General features: G+C 33.1%; 1 protein-coding gene across 13 annotated transcripts in view; it reads left to right on the top strand.

The window, feature by feature from the left end:
- Nucleotides 1–17,089, top strand: part of LOC145257798 (protocadherin Fat 1-like) — a 954,816-nt gene that overhangs the window by 173,854 nt on the left and 763,873 nt on the right. For all 13 annotated transcript variants that reach the window (XR_013864025.1, XR_013864024.1, XR_013864023.1 and 10 more), the window contains exon 2: nucleotides 15,790–15,878. The gene's annotated coding sequence lies outside the window, so the exon portion shown is untranslated. The remainder of the gene's footprint in view (nucleotides 1–15,789; nucleotides 15,879–17,089) is intronic.

The following is a 17,089-nucleotide window of genomic DNA, read 5'->3' as shown; positions in this document are numbered from 1 at the left end:
ATAATTGCTTTACAAATTAAATTAAATGTATTCGGCTGGTTTTAATTCTGTAATCGACATAATTCATTTTTGTTTTCATTTTACGTTATTAGATTGTTTTTTTATTATTGTTGGAGAGGGGGGCCATTACCAAATCAGTATAGAGTAATTTAAAAGTAGTGTAAACTAGCAGGCTGCCCGGCGTTTTCTGGTGGTAAAATATGCATAATATTATATTTTAATTCATACAGAAACTGAGACATGTGCATGCAACTATTATGGTTTCTTAACAGTTCACCTCTTGTAAATTAAATCAAAACCAAAAACTAAAGACAGTGAAGCAAGTATGATAACTATTAGGCCAGTTGGACACGTTCTTTAACAAGTCTTTTCAAACCTACTTATGCTTTACATAAGCAATCTGTCACGTGAACGATTCGCGCATGCGCATTCCTGAAACAGTTGACACACGGAAATCCGATGACGCCCCCCTCTATGTACAATTTTTTTTTTCAATTTAGATCCCTTAACATCCTTTTATTCACGATGAAAACCAATTTAAAAAAAAAATCCACATTTCTGAATACCCTACATACCAAATTTCAAGCTTGTAGATCAAAAGTTCGTTGAACAAATAGGTTGAGAAGTGTCCTCACACACACACACACTCACATTTTTACTTTTTTTTAGTTATATAGATAAGGCGTAAATCACACTGACACAGAAAAACACGCAATGTTTACCTACGCCTTTATGATAGCCGCAAGGTCTTCAATATAATTGAAATCGGCTAAATCTTTGAACAACTTGTCAAACAAAGGAACAAATCATAATTTCTAAACTGTAAAAAAACTCTTCAGATTGCAAATGCAATTTTCTTTTCTTTTTTTTTTTTTTTTTTTTGTTAAAGTGTCAACGATCCAAAGTCACAAAAAAGAGGCAATTATCCCTATTGTCCTTACCCAACCAATCCAGGTACGAACATGTCATAAAAATGTGACAATCACATGACCGACTGACAATATCATTAAACTCTATTAACGTATTGTGTGTATGTTCCTTTTAGGGCCAAAAATAAATTGCTTTTATTCTAAGTTCTATCCGTATACATAATTTCGAACAAGAAATGATAAATGTGAATAAACGAACTTCAAAAATGCAAGCTTCTTCGCTTAAAATGCCGTTTTGACAATATGTGATATTATCGACGTTGCCCTCGCCCCCAAGTGTTGAAGGTTAAAAAAATCAGGAAAATAGTAAGACAAAAGACAAGGGAAAATAAGTTTATCGACCAACAAAGGGATAAGAAATAGGTGTATCGGCATGACGACGGAGAGGAAGTTGTTCACCAGGATTAGACTTGAATGGGAGTGTTAGTAAGGGTCTGGGGAACAAAAGACCGGATATATTTTAGAGTCGTATGAGTGTCTGGGTTTTACTACGATTGAGAACGTTTGCGACGGTTGACGAATATGTCCAGTTGATGACAGTTGTGAGTTTTTCGCAGTCAAAGGCAGATCGTGATATGGATCAAATCGGTAGAGCCTTGGGAGATAGAGGTGTGCTGAAATCCACCGAGGAACATGATCTTGACCCAACGTAGATATGAACCTTAGCGTGTATAAAGCCGAGGTGTTACATACACACCCAGAGTACAACTAATATTGACAACACGTGTCGTTATATATTTTTTTCTGATCTATAATATAAATCTCACTTGTCTGTTAAAATGTATGTATGTATTATGTACGTGTGTATGTATGTCTGCCTAAAACTTACGACAGAGGCGACGGATTTTCTCGAAGTCGGTATCGTCTTGAAGCTCGACCTTCCGGCGACAAACATCGAAAAATTAGCCAAAAACATTAATTCCTTTCACCCTCAACTGGGCACTTTTCTACAACGGGGATTGCTTTTTCCGCCGATGTTTTAGAAAGTCATATCCCTTTTTTCGATTGACTAGCCTCAATTTAAACCATAGCTACTTCCAGTTTGGCGATAGACGCAACTGCAAAGAAGTCACGTTCTTTTTACACGTTCTTTTCCTCCTTCGTGGTACGGGTTTGAGCCTGCCTGTCTACTACGACTTTTTTTTTTTTTTTTTGCTCCACACACATCTCCAGACTCCCGGCCAACGCCGGGCACCCAGGATAGTTTTGTTATATACTTGTAAACCCGTGCACGTCCCTTCGGCAGCCGCCAAATGTAAAAGACAACGACATGGTAGAGAAGACGAATAGGAATAAACCCATGGAAACATCGTTTAGGTCGGCGATATTGTAAAGGGGAGAATCACGTGGTCTGTCACGGATGTAGCCAATAAAAATATTGTCGTCTTCTCTATCATAAAGATCCGTATATATTTATTTGTATATAAAGCTCTCCTATCATATAAATCACTTTGTGTATGTGTGAGTGCCTTCCTTATAGGTTTTGAAACGTTTGCAAATTGCACACAAAGCTAATTTATATGTCTGGCAGTGTTCTTAGATATGTTTTGTACAGAAATAAATCCAATAAGTATTAAAAATCGAAAAAATCCTATTTTAAAAATAGCTTTTCTTTCTTATAAAAAGAAAAAATAATAATTTTGTACTGGGGAATATTTTACGTTATATCGGTCAAGAGGAGATAAGAATATTTCTACTTAAAAAAAAAAAAAAAAAGATTTATTAACATCTGAAGATATAGCTTAGTGATAGATCATTTGACTACAGATCGAATCATCCCCTGTTCAAGCTCGGGTGTATTACATATATTATATTTTTTTTCTCTAATTAACGAGTTCAATTTACGAGAAAAAAAAGAGGTACTATTTAAACTCGCCGCAAATCCTTTCTTCCTTTGCATATTTTAAAATTAAACATTAATCAGAAGTGACTTTTTTAGACCGCGCATCGTCAAGCCCAAATATCAGCTGACGTGATATTGTAAATAAATACAGACGGAATTTAATGAACGACATCATCATTATTATTACTTTTATTTATTTTTATTTTTTGAATTAGTTTACTGAGTAATTTATTCCTCGTAATATATGTAATAATAAACAGAAGATTGATTTTATAATAATACGTACGCGATCTGCATAAATTAAAATATCATGTTTAAGCGTATTGTATGTCCGGGCAACGCCTGTCTGCCAGCTAGTAAATGAATAAACGTCTCGTAACAATAAAAGTAATCGAGTAAAAGATATTAGAAAAAAATATTTAAAGTTTCTAGGGGAAAAGAGAAAGCAAATATATATCAGACAATATCCCCCGCTGTGTATATTGGAGTTGGCCTCTTCGCCCGTTTAGAGAAATTATTTGGTAGCTTGAGCCTACTATTCTAGGCCCAAGCTACCTGCAATACACAGAAAAAGGTGTTAGTGCGTTTTAAACCGGAAGTATCAGTCAAAAAAAGACGTTATTGAGATTTGGACAGAAGTAACGTATAAAAAATATTTTAGTGAGATTTAAACGAGAATTAACCTAGATAGAATATTTTACTTAAATTCAAACCGCAAGTAACATATAGAAAATATTTTAGTGAAATGGGATTGTGGAATAACGGGCGAACAATATTTAATCGAGATTTAAACTAAAAGTAACAAACGGAAACTATTTCAGTATGATTTGAACAGAACGTAACATACGTAAAGATTTTAATCTATTTCAAACAAAAAATAAATATTTAGTGAGATTAGAACGAGAAGTACATTAAAGTGACATGTAAAAGAGAATGAAAGTAGGTTTTAAATCGGAAGTAAAACATATATTAACAAGTGAAGCATACACGGTCCCCAGTGAGTGCACAGTGAACGAGACATTCAAAAATGACTAAGTTCAGCATTTGTTCCCCCTATTTAGCCCTAAAAATCCCCATGGGGACGTCAAATCCTGGTGAAAATAAACAAAAGGTTTAGTTTTAGGCCTTAACATATGTCAATTTGAGTTTTGCACCATGCAAAATAGAAATGACTAAGTTAATCATTTGCCCCCCCCCCATTCAGCCCCAAAAGTCCTCAAGGCTTTAACATATTAAAATTTGAATTTATCACCATACAAAACTTCTAAATAGACATGTACAGAAAATTTTTTACAAATATGGTAAAATAGTCCCCAAAATGGAGTATTTTTATTAGCCCTAAAAGAGCCCCTGGGACACACCCAAGAGTTACTGCGAAGGCAGTCAAAATTATATAGAAATCAGTTAGTTACGAGGTATCAATTTTATTAATAAGCACAAAAGTGGAAATTTTAGCCATTTTAACCCGAAAGCCACTCCTAGGGGGGGGGCAACCAGATTTTCCTGGAAAATCCGTTATGTTACTTTTTTTTTTACTCGTATCATGTTTAATGTTTGTGCAAAATTTCAAAAAATTTCAAGGCGTAGTTATTGAGAAAGGTGCGGACAGACGAACGAAAGAACGGACAAACAGAAGAACGGACACGGGTGAATTTATAGGTCCACTCATCTTTTGTCCGGGGACCAAAACGTAAAAGGGACGTGTTGCTCAGTGGAGAGCAATTCATAGAGGCTTGTTCCCAAAAATATAAATCTATCCTATGTCCATGAGTCCTGTCGAGTACTTTTTATTTACGCACATTATTTAGAATTTCCGTATGGAAAAAGTAGGATTGAAAAGTAATCTTAGTAGAATTTAATGTACCCAATGACGCTGCGTTAAACAAAGCTGAATGGGAAAGAATAATTAACTACAAAGGTCTTATGTACTATATGTAAAGGAACTGGAATCGTAAGAAGATCTCCGCTATTCAAGTAACTACGTAAGCAATCGAAATCATAAAAGAGATTTTCAAAAACTACTTGGCAAAAATATCCGGTGAACCAAGTGCAATAGATACAAACAATTGAACTGAAAAAAGGGAAGGGTTGAATCTTAAAAAGGATCTCTTGGTTGGAATGTGTGTGAAAATCCCAAGCTAGAACAAAATGATAAATTCATTGAAATAAACAACAAAAAAAAAACGTATGACAATAACAACATTGCCGTTAAGTGGTTTGTAAAGTGTCAACGTTGAGACAATCCTTATTTTCTTCTTTATCTTTGTATCTCTTGCTTGTTGACAGACGAGATGTGCGCAATTTTCTTCTTTTTTTTTAAAAAAAAAAAAGGGCCGTCCTTTCTTGGAGTTTGTCTTGATACGAGTCAGGTGAAACGTTTTGTAATTAAGGAATAAAAGATCCACTCTGCCAATTTATCCTTCTAAGTATCATGACTTCATCAAAAACTTCAAGAAAGAAAGGCTTTTATTATTATTACTAGCAGGTCACCCGGCGTTGGCCGGTCGTAAAATACAGATACATATTATATTTTTATTTTTTTTATTTTTTTTTACACAAGAATCACCACTTATCAAGGCCTGAGGCCACTCGAGCATAAGGGTTAATGGGTATACATTAGTCAATGTGATTATAGCGTAGTAAACATAAGTAGTGCGAATTTTGTAAATTGAATTACTTAGGGGGACGGTTCCTCAAGAACTTGTTTACGTTGGACTTGAAGACAATCAGAGTGTAGTCAGCTGTAAAGCAGGCAATCGGAAGAGAGTTCCACAGGCGTGCAGTTCTAAGAAAGAAACTTTGTTCATGGAATCTACGTTCCGGTTTAGGCACAGGTAAAGAACGTGGAAAATTATTGATAGTGGTTTTGGCTAGATGAATGTTTTTCGTGAAAGTTTGACTTGGGAGGACCATAGATTGAAGCTCAGACGAGCACTTGCCATGAAAATAACCATAAAGCAGAGATAGGCTCGCAACGTCTCTTTAGTGGGAAAGGGATTGCAAGGGAGAGAAAAGTGCATTCCCCTACTAAGCAACGAAGTCTAAACTGAGCCATATGCATGTGGGTATTGTCTTTTTTCTAAACCGTTCACATCTTGTAAGTAAAAAGAAAAATAATCGAGTTGGAGCTGCAAGAACGGAAACATCGTGAACCAAGTACGATAACCATTAGACCAGCGTTGCATGATCTTTAAAAAGTGTTTTCAGCCATACTTATTCTTAACATGACTAATCTATAATGTAAACTGTTTACGTATCCTCAATCGTGGAAGAGTAAGCAAACGAATAAAAATCCGATGACCCTCACGTACCAATTTTTACAGTTTGATCCCTTAGCAGCCCTTTTGTCTGGGTGAAAACTGATTACAAAGTTTTCCATATGTCTGAATATACTATATGTCAAAATTTGTGTCTGTAGATAAATGAATTCGTTGAGTATAAAGGTTGATAAGTGTCCTCACATATACACACACATTCTTACTTTTATAGATGTCTAGATAATTGCTACTGTTGTTGTTTTTTTAGTTTTACTGAAAAAATAGAAATTGCTTGTTCACCCCCATCCCCAGAAAATAGCGATGGAAATTATCCGGAACAACCATCCGAACTATCTATCTCCCTTCTTCAAAACGGGGCCTCCTCCCGGATTATGGTCACGGGGAAATTCAAATACTGGTTGGAAAACATGCTTTCCCTGGATGAGTACTTTGAAAGTGTATGCCATTCATCCCCATCCGGAGAATCAGTTTCTATGTCAACCAATGTAGACAGAACACTTGTAAATGAAAATGGACCACAGCAAGTAGCATTCCAGATATCTTTCGAAAAAAAAAATGGCAATGCCATCTGGACGTCATTGGGAAATGATTTAAACGTTGACTACCCAAACACGTTTGAGTATTGTTCAGTTTTAGCGCTTCTATGTCTATTGAATTGTGCTTCTTTTTTATTTTTATTATTTATTAATTTTTATTTTTTCATTATACTAAAAGCAATGCATACACAGCTATTTATCTAATTAATATTTAAATTGTTATCATGTCGCGAAGTTTTCTGTTCGTATGCAAAAAAAAAAACAAAAAAAAACGAGATTGGTTGCCAACAAAAAAGAATAGGTTAAGTATTGATTACTAAGGCAGGATTTTTACTATGTTAATATGCGAGTTCAAATCCCAAATAAATGTAAAGGATTTTTAACGGGACACCTGTTTTATACATTTTATGAGGTTAACGTAACATTATATAAAGCATCGCATAAATATTTTTTAACTAAATGATCTGTTCTTGATTAAACCCTTTTCACTTCCCAGCAACCTCTTTCCCACTAAAGAGATGTTGCGAATATCTCTCTGCCTTATCATTATTTTCATGGCACGTGCTCATTTGAGCTTCAATCTATGGTCCCTCCTAACCAAACTTTCACGAAAAATTCTAGTTTAGCCAAAACCACTATCAATAGTTTCCCACACTCTTTATTTGTGCATAAACCTAAATGTAGATTCCATGAACAAAGTTTATTTCTTAGAACTGCATGCCTGTGGAACTGTCTTCCGATTGTATGTTTTCCAGCTGACTACGATCTGATTGTCTTCAAGTCCAACGTAAACAAGTTCTTAATGAACCGCACCCGCCCCTAAGTAATCCAATTGACAAAACTCCCACTACTTATGTCTTCTAAGCGATAATAACATTGACTAATGTATACCCATTAACCCTTATGCTTGAGTGTCCTCAGGCCTTGATAAGTGGTGATTCTTGTGTAAAAAAAAAAGTAAAAATAATGAGAATGGAACCTTCAACCCTCAGGAGAATATCACTTTTACAATTGATAGGTCCCAATACTCTAACCATTGCGCCAGTGGTTCTTGCAATTCGCATTGTGGGCAACCGGAAAATACAATTGCGAATTACTTAGGACCGCTATACTGACGGAACGAGCACATGCTAGCCCGTAAAGTAAATAACGGGTTCCGTTCGATATACCGTTCAGATTCTTGTGTTCGAAAGAAACATTCTCGCGTTCGACCTAAAGAAGGTCGGAGGTTACATCCACTGAAATATTGTGAAAATGGCACTCAAGATGAGAACAGTAGTTCAAATAATCAAAATAATGTAAATAACCAGTCCTCATCTAAAAAAAAAAAGAATCAAATGTAATGGAAATAAAGGTATTTAGCACTAGTTCAACGAGAACTATTTTTGCTTATAATTGTGATTTTTAATCATTTCGGCCCATAAAAACAATGCGTAAATATATACATTCATCATAATGATATAAGCTTTTGTGCAAAGGCGTATTTTTTCTAAGAAATTTTACAAGCATTTTCTTCATATTAGCTGTAAAGCAGTAACTGCTTGGAAAATATTAAAACTGAGGTCCCCAGATATTATACCAACACCGTCAAGGGGCAGGTATAAACTAGTACATATTTTAAGAATGTAAAATTTGACTAATCGATTCAGTTTTCATGCATATGTTTACAACTAAAAAACAATGGTGCTGTATGCGTTGCTAAAACCTGCATTATTGGTTATTTCGTATATGTGATTATCCTTTCTGTTTTATGTACATTTTTTTTTCAAATCTCAAAAGAAAACACAATATACAAAAAATGTTATTAGTCAATGAAGAAGTGAAAACATATCACGAATCACAAAACTTATATTTTTAAAGCACGTTGTCATCCAAATGCAATAAAATTGAATTGAATTCACGAGAGATGAAAAGAAAGAGAAATGAACACTTTCTCTTTCTTTTCCGCATTTCTCTTACATGCGTCATAATGACATTTTACTGTCAGCGTCGAAAAAATGTAACAGGTATCGGTTCTCTCTAATTCATGCTTCATAATGGAATGTGTTTAATGATGCAGAAAAATACTTTAGAAATGGACACACAGTATGTATTATATTAATATATTTTCAGATGAGTATTGCCAGCATCTTATCTCTCTCTTTCTGTACATATATATATATATATATATATATATATATATATATATATATATATATATTACATATATATATAGTGTGTGTATAATTATATTTAAAAAAAAGCATATATATATAATATATATATAATATATATATAATATATATATATATATAATATATATATATATAATATATATATATTATATATATATATATATAATATATATATATATTATATATATATATTATATATATATATATATTATATATATATATATATTATATATATATATATAATATATATATATATATTATATATATATATATAATATATATATATATGCATATATGGACTCTGATTTATGAAAGTATGATAGGTTATGAAAAGGAAGGGTTGTAAAGAGATAGCTTCGAATTTGCGGGTATCAAAACCAAAGCAAAATATGATGAAAGTAAAAATAAAATAGATAAACGCCATAATTTATTATACCATACCTGTTCACACTGAAACGCTTATCACAATATTCTGTGGATCTATATTTAAAAAAAACTTGTTAAACTTTGTGACATATTCCCATTCTATGGAGGTCAGGTGCGAACAAACATCCCATAATTTTATTATACCATATTTCTTCAAACTGAAACATAATTATCAAAGTATACTTACGCAGATAGATATGAAAAGTCTGTATTAAAGTTTGTGCCTATTTCCATTCTATGGAAACCAGGCGTGAACGCAGACCCCACGGTTTTATTATACCATCCCTATTTAAGTTTAAACATACTTACCAAAGTATTATTATGTACATCTATATCAAAAACACTTGTAAACGTTTTGGTTTTTTAATTTTTAATTTTTTTATTTCCATATTTGTGGACCAGGCGCGTACGCAGCCCCCACAATTTTAATGAATCCTCATTCTGCCAGATCAAACACACCCATTCCTGTTTCTCGATACATCTTCTATCATTATATGTGATCAGTTTTCTATAATAGTCAACCATAAAGGAGCCTATTCGTTACCAGACACACACACACAAACGTTCAGCTTTATATTATAGATTTAATTTCGAGAGAGTTTTCAGCGTTTAGTTCGCGTGAGGATTCGTCAGGCTTTTGCATGAAATTGATTTTATCGCGCGTTTTAATATATACACATCGTGTATATATTATCTATTTACTGGCGAGCCAATTGGAGTCTTTGTTTCCGCGTCCACTTTCAGCAATTCATGGTCGCGCGTTTATTAGACAAACGTCAATTTGAACTGATGGACTAACAGGCAACTTTCACATCACGTGTATACATAAAAATGCGCGGCAATATCAATTCCATGAAACAGCCTGACGAATTCTCACGAGAATGAAACGCGGAAACTGTGTAGCTTAATTGCTATATATATTTTTATAATCTAGTGTTTTCTTCTACTTACATATTGAGCACTCTTGTTAATCTAAAGAATTTAAAGAAAGATATCTCTAATGCTAAACTGCTTGAAACACCATTTTTTTTTTACTGAGCAGATCCTTCTTGAAACATTTGTAAATTTGTGTAGTTGTTTTATGTATAAATTATTATAGGATATTCGTCCAATAGCTGATTAAGTGGTCGTTGAGGCATAGATGTCTGGTGAAATTCAATGATTTTAACGGTGATGCTTCTTAGTTAAAATTTAAACGTGTATGTGAATATTTTAAATGTTTATGTTAATTATTTCATGCTCCGTTCAAAAGAAAAGAAGTATTTCATATTAATATATAAAGCCTCTTACTAAAACAGTATTACAAGATTACCCCATCACTTTACATATGCTGACTTTGTTCTTTCAATGGATATAGATATGTCGTATTATTTGGATTCATTGGACTACTGTTCTCATTTTGAGTGTGATTTTTACAACGTTTCGGTCGATGTAACCTCCGACCTTCTTCTGGTGTATCTTGTCGAACTCGTGAATGTTTCTGTCGAACTACGGAATTTGGACGGAATTCCGAACGGAACCTTTTATTTACTTTACGGGGAAAACGTACTCTTGTTCCATCAGCCATGACTGGATAGAGGTCCTAAGTAATTCGCAAATGTATTTTTTCGGTCGCCCACACTAAGGATTGAACTTTCAACCTTCAGGAGAATATCACTTTTTACAATTGATTTTTCCAAGTACTCTAACCACTGAGCCACGGGTCCTTGCCGACAATTCTAGTACGAATTTTAGGAGCCTTGAACTACTTAGGACCTCTATCCAGTTATGGCTGACAAAACAAGAGCACGCTACCCCCATGAAGTAAATAAAGGGTTCCGCTCGAAATTCTATCCAAATTCCCGAGTTCGCCAGAAACATTCCCGAGTTCAACAGGATACGCCTGAAGAAGGTCGAAGGTTGCATCGACCGAAACGTTGTGAAAACCACACTCAAGATGAGAACATTAATCCGATGAATCCAAATAGTACGAATAACCAATCCTCATCTCAAAAATTCAGCAACAGGATATAAATGTCCCCCCCGTTTCATTTGTTGTAAAGCTATCTCAGTGGCCGTTGAGGTCGGATAAAATTCAAAGGTGATTGCGGCCCGGGATTCGAATCTGGTACAGTTATATGTAACCATACGGCTGGTAGTACGGTTATATTTAACAATATGGCTAGTGGTGCAGTTATATGTAACAATATGGCTCGTGGTACAGTTATATGTAACCACATGACTGATGGTACAGTTATATGTAACTACATTGATGAGAACAGCAACTTATCCAGAAGCATTAAAGCTAAAGCACCATGGGAAATGTAAGCGTACAGTATGACCTGATCGTCACTAATAACGATTCCTAAAAGCATCGCAGCAGCATGATTATTGGTGTGCATCGCCTTGGGTATTTCAGAATATGAAAAACATAGGCAGTTGTCAGGGGAATGTTGCCATCACATTTCACTTAAGCGTATGAAAAATGATCTGGCACCATGCAAAAATGTTACTGATTCTAAATAGATATGTTTTGAACTCAAAGCAAGTGTGAATGCATGCCTTTCCGTTACTTTGGGTAACATTTTCATCTAAACTAATTCTCTTTAATTTTTAAAACGTATTATAAATGATTGGAATGTGCCGTGAACTTAAGCAACATGACCTCAAATAGGCCTTGGATCCTGAATATGTTATATCTGTCTTCAGAAAATGTATTAAATCCAAAAAATACGAATAAACAATCCTCATCTCATTGATTCCAAAACGTCGTAGTTTCTTTTCGTTATTTTTTACTTCATTTTTATAAAAGAAATTTAAATTTACGTTTACTACCGGGCAACGTAAAGTACACATTCTCGTGTATGTATGTATGTATGTATGTATGTATGTATGTATGTATGTATGTATGTATATATGTGTGTGTGTGTGTGTGTGCATATATATATATATTATATATATTTAAAACATGTTTATTGTACGTATATGAACATACACACATACACCAGAGTATCTTTCGCTTCCCTTATTTCGCCGTTTAGACCTTACATTTTGAAAGCGACGTTTCTTATCATTTTCAAGGGTTTTTTTTTTTTTAAGTAGCGTCTTTAGCTTTTTACATTAAATGGCATCATGCGTCGGCTGGTGCGAGTTCCATATATATGCATATGTATTTATTAATATATCTTATATATTATATTATATATTATATATATTATATATATTATATCATATATCATATACAGTGATGATCATATTTATTGGCACGGTAAAATAAAAGTTAAATTTTGTCTAATAAATTCTAAAAAAGGGATTAAATTAAAGAAAATAACAAAGTATATTATGTATTTTTAACTGGCCTTTCCGATGCAGCAATCGGATTTTAGAAAAAATAAATAACAAAGGAACAACAAACATAATTGCAAAAAACCCTTGTTCAAAATTATTGGCACGATTTATTTAATAATCAATTGTATAGCCTTTGGCCTTGGTTACCTTCCTCAGTCGCTTTTCATAGTTTACAACCAAGTTGTTGCACTCTTCAGTAGTAATTTTAGCCCACTCTTCCTGACAATAATCCTCCAATTGAATAAGATTCTTAGGCTTCCTTTGCATTACCCTCAATTTTAATGTTCTCCATAAATTTTCAATTGGATTAAGGTCTGGGCTTTGTGATGGCCACTCCAAAACATTAATATGATTGTCCTCAAGCCATTTCTTAGTCAGTTTAGCCGAATGCTTTGGGTCATTATCTTGCATGAACCACCAACGACGACCAAGTGAGAGCTCTTTAGCAGAGTCTTTCAGGTTTTCATCCAATATTTTAACATAATCTTCCTTTTTTATGCTACCTGTGACCTTAACAAGTCGCCCTGGTCCAGAGGCAGCAAAGGATCCCCAAAACATCAAACTGCCTCCACCGTGCTTCACTGTGGGTATGGTGTTCTTAGGCAGGAAAGCTTCGCCAGATTTTCTGTAAATATAAGACACTTTATTATGGCCAAATAACTCTATTTTCGTTTCGTCAGTCCATAGAACACGTTTCCAGAATGCAACATCTTTATCAATATGACGTTTTGCAAAGGCTAGCCTTGCTTTCAGGTGCATAGGCTTCAATAAGGGAGTCTTTCTCGGACGACATGCTTTTAAACCAGCTCTCTTCAAACTCTACCAACTGTATGTCGAGATACATTCACTCCAGATGTGCTCTGTTCATCAACAATCTCCCCAACAGAGATCCTTGGGTTTTGTTTTACTTGTCGAACAATTTCCGTTCATCTCTTGGGGAAAGAATCCTTTTTCTCCCTCTACCCTCTAAACTCATAACGTGGCCTTGCGATTTGAACTTGTTTATTATGGCTCTAACAGTGGATTTGGGAAGGTTTAGCTTCTTTGAAATCTTATCATAGCCCTCCCCATTGGTATGGCATGCTACAACAAGCTTCCTGACGTCTTCGCTGTGTTCCTTAGTTTTAACCATGGCGATTGAAAATTATAATTTAGTCACTTATAATAGTTTAAATAAATCGCTATCTAAAAATTATCTGAAAAAAATTATTCACTGAATTAGCGTTAAACAAGCATAATATGGCTATAAAAAAGTTCAGAAAGCACGTAAACCGGAAATTGATTGATATTATACTGATACTAAAAGAAAAACAAAGCCATGCCAATAATTTTGAACAAGGGTTTTTTGCAATTATGTTTGTTGTTCCTTTGTTATTTATTTTTTCTAAAATCCGATTGCTGCATCGGAAAGGCCAGTTAAAAATACATAATATACTTTGTTATTTTCTTTAATTTAATTCCTTTTTTAGAATTTATTAGACAAAATTTAACTTTTATTTTACCGTGCCAATAAATATGATCATCACTGTATATTATATATATTGTATTATATATATTATATATATTATATATATATTGTATTATATATATTATATATATTATATTATATATATTATATTATATATATATATTATAAGGATCGGAAGGGGCACTAATATTTCTTTTATACAATTTCTTAATGTAATAAGAAGAACTTGAACATTTTATAAGAATATCTATTTCTTTTGTGTCTATATATATCGTATTACAATAGTAAAATGCGAGCATGAAAAGTAATATGGTTAAGCTTAAGCATGGAAAAGTTAAGGACTATTTGTTAAAACTGGAAAAGAAAAGGACAATATATACTAGTAAAAAATATAATAAATTTATAACTTAAAATATTGCAGCATTAAGAATTGATTATATGTTATTAATTGAATTTTAAAAATATTCTTAATGCTGCAATATTTTAAGTTATAAATTTATTATATCTTTACTAGAATATCTTATCTTTTTCTTTTCCAGTTTTAACAACTTGTCCTTTACTTTTCCATGTTATAGGTAAACCATGTTGCTTTTCATGCTCGTATTTTTCTGTTGTAATTCATGATTTTTCCAGACTTCCAGTAAAGACTCTTGTTCTTTGGTTAATTTCAGTCTTTTTTTTTTGACCAATAAACTTAACATAGACGTATGTAATAACAATGTTCTGCACTCGTATGCTTTCAATAAAATACCCCAATTATCTCCCTTTCATTCTTTCTGTCTCTGTTTAATTTGTTACTACTCTTTTCGCAAAAGCGGTGAATTGGTAGCAAAAATAGTCGCTAGAGCGACCTGGTTGCTCTGGAAACCAGTCATTAAAAACATCGCGCACCTCCTTACGTTTTTTACGATTTTGAATACCAGTAAATTCATCATAACTTTTGTTTTACTGAACAAAAATTGAAAACAAAATTCACAATATAGCTGAGAAGGTGTCTCTATAAACTGCAACAATTGTTTTTACATATGGTCGAAAAATGTGTAGTGAAGCTTTAAAGCAGTTCTAAATGACTAAAACTGTCACTTAACAATATATTGAAACACGGTAGTGTTTGAGTGATATTTGTACATTGTTCAAGCAATGTATGAGAGTTTATATTTAAAATGTTGTTAACTATTTGCTTGCTTTGTAGTCGACTGTTAACAGAAAAGAAATCTCGCCTGGAGACCTTCCACGCATTTTTTGTCCTTTCTTAACCAAAGCCGACTTCGTCGCATCTGATACAGATGCATGATAAGTTTCACAGAAAGAGGCTCTTTCTGGGTTTAATCTCTGGCTAACTCGTACTGTGAGCTACCATGTAGACATTGTTTCCATAACCTATCAAAAGACAATTAGTAATTTTCCTTCAACAAGACGCTGTGTCGAAAGAAGAAGGTAAAAATAAAAATGTAATAAAAACTCTCCCACAGAATAAACACTATTACATCATCTGATTCCTTTCAAACGGAGACTTCAATGATTGCAGCTGGTTTCAACATGTCTCCAAGTGAGGAAATCAGAATAAAAGATATTTACCACCTCGGGAAAGAAATTCCTGAAGATTGGTTTCATCGGGAAATAGCGAAGTCCTGTTGTTCTTTTTTATTCCTCTCCACAATGTGGCTCTAATGAGTTTTGATTCTCCTGAGAAATTCGTGAGACCGTTTTTCGTTTCAGGTCTTTTTTTTCCTTTGTCTTTATGGCTCTTTTATTCTTTAATTCCTTGTATTATTTATTCATACCTTTTTTTTCCTTTTCGTTTCTAGAAACAAGATACAGAAACTGCATTAGAAGGGTGCACTCTTGAAGATGGTATCCATCTCTGGCTCCTGAAGATTTTTATATTTTGAGAATCGTAAGTCAATTAAATAATTCTCTTGATAATTGTTTCTCTTTCTATCTCACAGACATACACACACCCTCATTCTTTGTCACTCATGTAAAGTTTCTTATATATATATATATATATATATATATATATATGTATATATATGTGTATATATATGTGTGTGTATATATATGTGTATATATATATGTGTGTGTATATATATATATGTGCATATATATGTGTATATATATATTTATATATATGTGTATATATATATGTGTGTATATATGTATATGTGTATATATATGTGTATATATATGTGTATATATATGTGTGTATGTATATATATATATATATATATATATATATATGTGTATATATATGTGTGTATGTGTATATATATGTGTGTATGTGTATATATATGTGTGTATGTGTATATATATGTGTGTATGTGTATATAGATGTGTGTATGTATATATATATATGTGTGTGTATGTGTATATATATGTGTATATGTATATATATATATGTGTGTATGTATATATATATGTGTATATATATGTGTGTATGTATATATATATATGTGTGTACATATGTATATATATATAGTGTATATATATATATGTATGCATATGCATATATATGTATATTTGTATATTTTGGCAGCAAGTAATTATTCAATCACGACTGATTGAACACGACAGAGTTATTCTTTTTTCCGATTGTTTTTAATATCTTTTCAATCCGACGAGCGGTCGTTTTTATTTCGGCTGGCATGTTGTATATTATGGGTCCCAAAAAGTGTTCTTCAGCCATATTCTTCTCAAGCGCTTTCTATTTGTACATCCGATCGTCGTCAGGAGCGATTTTTGTTGTTGTCGTTTTATTTTTCGTTTATGCTTCGTGTATTTATAGTTAGTTTATATTTTTTTTATTTTATTAGTTATAAAGGTGGATCCAAGAGGGGTAGGGGCGAATTATTTTTATTTTTAATTCCGATTTTCTTATTTTATATTTTATTTCTTTAGTTTCTTGCCTGTTATTGAATACAGCTTGTATATAAATCTCGGTATTAAATGAGATCCGGTTTATAAGGGGCTGTAGTCTTTTTAATTAGTATGGCTTCTAGTAATTTTAGTTTTTGTGTGCAATTATTACGGTATCGAATTTTAGTGTTGTAGTTAAGATATCTCTCATGTCGGACGACTGTAGGTTTTATCGTGGAATGTTAGGTGTTG

The sequence above is a fragment of the Euprymna scolopes genome, chromosome 3 (assembly GCF_053919585.1).
Source record: "Euprymna scolopes isolate OS-2025 chromosome 3, ASM5391958v1, whole genome shotgun sequence".
NCBI classification, from domain to species: domain Eukaryota; kingdom Metazoa; phylum Mollusca; class Cephalopoda; order Sepiida; family Sepiolidae; genus Euprymna; species Euprymna scolopes.
This window is presented reverse-complemented; position numbering and strand designations above follow the sequence as displayed.